The sequence below is a fragment of the Arvicanthis niloticus genome, chromosome 28, assembly GCF_011762505.2.
Source record: "Arvicanthis niloticus isolate mArvNil1 chromosome 28, mArvNil1.pat.X, whole genome shotgun sequence".
Lineage (NCBI taxonomy): Eukaryota > Metazoa > Chordata > Mammalia > Rodentia > Muridae > Arvicanthis > Arvicanthis niloticus.
Window position 1 is genome coordinate 12,342,324 of NC_133436.1, and position 6,235 is coordinate 12,348,558.

Here is a 6,235-nt window from a genome sequence, read left to right on the forward strand (position 1 = left end):
AGCATCTAAAAACCTATTATACTAATAGTTCTCATTGTTCTTAAATTCTTCTCGAAATAATGAAGATGCCTGAACACTACCAAACTCATTTTGCAAGACCAGAATTACCGTAATACAAAATCCAGGCAATAATGTTCCAAAAAATTCTCTCTCTCTCTCTCTCTCTCTCTCTCTCTCTCTCTCTCTCTCTCTCTCTGTGCGTGTGCGTGTGCCTGTGTGTGTGTGTGTATGTGTGTGTGTTCCAAAAATAAATCTACTATAGAGGTTTCCATGTGTTTGTATGTATACAGTCTCCACAACCCTGTCTCATTCTCATCTCAGTACAAACCTGAAACCGAAAGATGTCCAGAAAAAAATATCGGGAAAGTTGTGCATTGAGTCTAGGACATTGGCCTGAGGAAATTATTTACAGCAGACTCCATTATCACAGGAAACAAAAAAAAAAAAAAACAGACAAATGGGATTGTATTACATTCAAAATAAGAGCTGAGATGCAATCCAGGGATTGAGAGAAACTATTTGAAAAATCTTATATCTGACAAGGGACTGACATCAAAGTCCAGAAGGAACTGAAACAACACAATAGAAAGAAAACAACCTGCTTTCAAAGTGGTCAAAGAATCTGAACAAGCATTTCTCACAAGAAGAAAATAGGGTTGATTAATAGCTACCTGAAAAATGTCAGCCCCTTTAATCTTCAGAAAAGCAGAAGTTAGATAATAATGTAATATCGCCTCATACCTGTGAGATAGCTATTACTGAAAATCAGAGTAACAGTTACTGTAGAAAAAAGGCCTATATGTTTCTGATCTCAACGTGCAATGGCATAGCCATTATAGAAAACAGTACTAGCATTCCTCAAGAAACCAAAAATAAAATTAAAGTTTGGTTTGGCAACACCACCCCTGGGTAAAAAATTCAAATGAATCTAAATTGGCCTGCTAAAGTATTGTCCACACCCCATGTTCATCTCTTCAGTAGTCACAGGAGACAAGTATTCTAGGTTTCTGTTGCTTTTGTGCTGAAACACTCTGACCAATAGCAACTTAGGGCAAGAAAGGGTTTATTTGGCTTACACTTCCATGACAACGCCCAAACCCTGCATTCTGCCATGTTCACTTGCACACTCACAAGAGCTCACTTAACAAGCTTTCTCCTACAGCCCAGCACCACCTGTCTAAGAATGGTGCTGCCCACAGTGGGCTGGCTCCTCCTGCATCAGTTACTAATCAAGACAGTCCCTAACAGACAAGTTCATTCACAAACTAATCTTATCTAGGCAACTGCATTGTTGAATTAGAGGCTTTCCCCTCAGATGACTCTAGGCTGTGCCTAGACAGATGACAGTTAAGGCTAACTACGACACCAAAATATGAAAGCAGTTAAAGCAGTGCCTGTCAACATATGTACAGATAACAGAAAAGTGAGACAGATGAAAGACGTGTGTACACACAATGGAATACCATGCCATTAAAAAGAAGAAATAGGGAGGTGGGAATATAACTAAGTAATGTGCTCAGTGTACAAGAATGAATACCTCAGCTCAGGTCCCCAGCATCCATAATAAAGAGTTGTGGCAGCATGCTAACTCTATACATCTGACACATGTGTAATCTCAGTGCTATACACACATGCGCACCTTCTATGGCACACAAAAAAGACTTTTTTTTTATTTTATTTGTAACAACATGAATAGTCCTAGAAAGACACCATGCTAAGAGAAACAAGCTAAGCTCAGAAAAATTGATGTTACAGGATTACTTTTACAGAGAATATGAAAACTCCAACTACAGAAGTAGAAATGTGCTTAGCCAAGGCTTCTCCTGTGAGAAAAAGAAGCAATGTTGATCAATAGGACACCAAGTTGTAGATAGCAAGACTGTCTATCTATCTATTTATCTAGCTAGTTAGCTACCTAGCTATGTAAAACTATATTTTAGTTATCTATGATACTGCATAATGATTACAGTTATATTATTTAAATATTATATATTTCAAACTTGACAAGAGAAATACATTTTGAAAATTCTCATCACAAAAAAAAAATAGATAAGTTGGCAGGGTGCTAGCTCTCATAATTAGCTTGACTGACATTTCAAGAATATATATATACATTGTACAAAACATCATATTACACCCCATAAAGATATATATAATATTGTCATTAGTTGATTAAATATAAATTGTGTTTTCTAAAAGCACAAGAAAATGAAAGAAAATAATGATTGGTTGACTTCTACACTCCTAAACTTGGGATGATTCTCCAAACTAGAATAGAGATAAATGTTATTTCCAAGATAATCCTTGCTGAAATTCTGCTCCTACTCTACAACTTAAAGGTAAATGCCTAAATATTTGGTTTTCTGGAATTAAAAATGTGTCCAATTCATCATTCTATCTGTGAAAAAGAAGTGTGATTTGTTTTCAAAGATAGATCCCTTGAAAACGTTGCCAAGAGACTATAGTGAAAATCATATTCCCCAGCATCTACACCAGTGGTTCTGAACCTGTGGATTGTAGCCCCAGAGTGCATATCTGATACCCTGGATATCAGATATTCATGTTACGATTCTTTTTTTTTAACTGGATATTTTATTTACATTTCAGATGCCATCCCCTTTCCCCCACTTCCCCTCCCTAGAAAACCCATATCCCATCCCCCCTCCTCCTTTTTGCTTTAATACAATCTTTTTAATGTTAATCAAGGGCTTTATAAGTTTGGTAATGCTCAATAACAAGATACCCATACAATCAGAAGTGTAACCCAATACAAACCCTAGATATATCAACTATCTTTGACTGGTGGAGACACACAAACATCCGCCTCCATGATCCCACACCTCTCTCTCTCTCTCTCTCTCTCTCTCTCTCTCTCTCTCTCTCTCTCTCCCCTCTGTCTTTCTCTCCTCTCTCTTTCTCTCTCTCATCTCCTAGCTCCTCTTCTCCTCCTCCTCTCTTCACTCCTCCTCTCCTTACTCCTCCCACCTTAGCTCCTTCTACATATCACCCTTCCTGTTAAAATAAAACTTTTCTCTCAAAATACAATTAGAGCATAATTATTCTTCTTTGTATCAGTGAGGAACAAGATAGACCTAATACCCAGTCCATCATTTTGTTGGCTAACCAGAACCTCTGTCATCTCTCCTAATTAAAACACTTAGTTCTGAACCTGGCTTTTTTTTCTTGGCTTTAGAATGAATGTCAGCTGAAAATGATCCTCTCAAATCTTTTCTCTCAAAGTAAATAGCCAGGAATGGCTATGAGACTATAAGACTTCAACCCTGTCAGAAACCCAGAATGACTGAGTTAACCGAAATTATGGGAAGCACAAAACATAGCTTCTAAAACTTAGCCCATTTATAGAGACCGCTGAACACCTGGACAGTCCCTATACTATAAAACGTTGGAGCATCCAATGTTCAGCCTTCTGGCCCAGGATCATCTGACAGACCTAGTGATGCAGAATTATTAAGGGCTGATTACTCTGTCTTGGCAGATATAATCAGTTGACTACTCTGCAAGTGTGTCCTTTTCTGGACAGTGATTTGTCTGTAGATGAAAAGAGGCAATTCTTGCCTAGTGGCTGTCTCACCACAAGTGGAGTAACTCCAAAGATGTTCAATTTCTTCTTAGAATCCAAGACAGGAAGCTGTCAGGAGCAGACAGGTCTCTAATCAAAATGAACATTAGTACAGAAATGTTTATAATGTCAATTCTGTGGATTTCTGATGTTTTGAAAACCAACTATCCATATAAGACAATCTGGACTGTTGTCTGTTAACTCCTTTCAGCTATTTCTAAATAAAATACATAAAACACCGTAACAATAAACTCAGAGCCATGAATTTGCTATAGGCCCTTAACTCACAGGCTAACCATCTCAAATCAGTTAAAAAAGTTAAAGAAGAACTGGGTCTAAGCCTTGTATTCCTAAATGTGTTATATAGGCACAATGCCTATGAGAGTAACAATATTAATCTCACTTTTATATCAATAAGAAGCTCGTACCAATGAAAGCCTTAAATTTGAAATCAAAGTAAATTTTGTAGCATTTAAGAAATTATAACTTCATCTTAATAACAATTATACATATTTCTACCAATAGGTTATGGCTATGCAATAAATCCCAGCTAATCCTCCCTGTTTCAACAAAACCACTACTTTTCCCTAGAAAGACAGCCCAATATTAACCACTTCAGTCCCCAAGCCCAGGGAATAGGGGTGCCGACTCTTCATTAACTTCTTCAAGCTGATTACGGGCATTGAAATATTAGAAGAGGGACAGGGGGAAGAGTAAATTGATAAGCCTCTGATGCTGTGTCTTCACTGCATCCAGCTGGAATTCTGGGACATCAGAGGTTCAAGCAGGTCTGCTCAGCTTGCTTGATGAGTAGATACACCAAGGCTGTGTATTCTGCAATATACAATTCTCAAATTAAATTTTAGTATCAAGATAATTTTTTTGCTGGAATTCTGGAATCTAGTCTTCTGGTGGCCTGCCTCGGTCATGTCTAATCCATATTAATTCTGAGAGTTTCTATGAGGGTATGCTCCCACCATCCTCCCATTCCCACCTCCCTGCTCTTGAATTCCCCAACACTAGGGAATCCAAACTTTCAGGCACCTAGGCCCTCCACTTCCACTGATGCCTAACCCCTTACCCCATACCCCCTCCTCCTATTACTATGAGGGTGTGCTCCCACCATCTTCTCATTCCTGCCTCCCTGCTCTTGAATTCCCCAACACTAGGGAATCCGAACTTTCAGGCACCAAGGCCATCCACTGTTTGGCAAGGCCCCCCTAAACTACCTATACAAGTGGAGCCATGAGTCCCTCCCTTTGTGTTCTCAGGCTGGAGATTTTAGAATGGCTACTTAAGCTTGTTTCTTAGGACCATTTGCTTGAAAAATTGTTTTCCAGACTTTTACTCTAAAGTAGAGTCTGTCTTTGTCACTGAGGTGGGTTTCCTGTATGAAGCAAAATGCTGGGTCCTGTTTATGTATCCAGTCCATTAGCCTGTGTCTTTTTATTGGGGAATTGAGTCTGTTGGTGTTAAGAGATATTAAGAAACAGTGATTGTTGCTTCCTGTTTTTGTTATTAGCAGTGGCATTGTTTATGTGGCTATCTTCTTTTGGATTTGTTGGAAGAGGATTACTTTCTTGCTCTTTCTAGGGTATAATTTCCCTCCTTGTATTGGAGCTTTCCTGTTATTATCCTTTGTAATGCTGGGTTTGTGGAAAGGTATTGTGTAAATTTTGTTTTGTTGTGGAATATCTTGGTTTCTCCATCTATGGTAATTGAGAGTTTTGCTGGGTATAGTAACCTGGGCTGGCATTTGTGTTCTCTTAGGGTCTGTATGACATCTGTCCAGAATCTTCTAGCTTTTATAGTATCTGGTGAGAAGTCTGGTATAATTCTGATAGGTCTGCCTTTATATGTTACCTGGCCTTTTTCCCTTACTGTTTTTAATATTCTTTCTTTGTTTTGTGCAGTTGGTGTTTTGATTATTATGTGATGGGAGGTATTTCTTTTCTGGTCTACTCTATTTGGCGTTCTATAGGCTTTTTGTATGTTTATGGGCATCTCGTTCTTTAGGTTAGAGAAGTTTTTTCTATACTTTTGTTGAAGATATTTATTGGCCCTTTAAGTTGGGAATCTTCACTCTCATCTATACCTATTATCCTTGGGTTTGGTCTTCTCATTGTATCCTGGATTTCCTGGATGTTTTGTGTTAAGAACATTTTGCATTTTGCATTTTCTTTGACAGTTGTGTCAATATTTTTCTATGGTATCTTCTGCACCTGAGATTCTCTCTTCTATCTCTTGTATTCTGTTGATGATGCTTGTGTCTATGACTCCTGATTTCTTTCTTAGGTTTTCTATCTCCAGGGTGGTCTCCCTTTGTGATTTCTTTGTTTCTACTTCCACTTTTATGTCTTGGATGGTTTTGTTCAATTTCTTCACCTGTTTGATTGTGTTCTCTTATAATTCTTTAAGTGATTTTTGTGTTTCCTCTTTAAGGGCTTCTCTCTGTTTACCTGTGTTCTCAAATTCTTTGAGAGTGTTATTTATGTCCTTCTTAAAATCCTCTATCATCATCATTAGAAGTGATTTTAAATCTGAGTCTTGCTTTCCAAGTGATATGGGGAATTCAGGACTTTCTTGTGTAGGAGAACTAAGTTCTAATGATGCTAAGTACCCTGGGTTGCTGATGCTTATGTTCTTGTGCTTGCC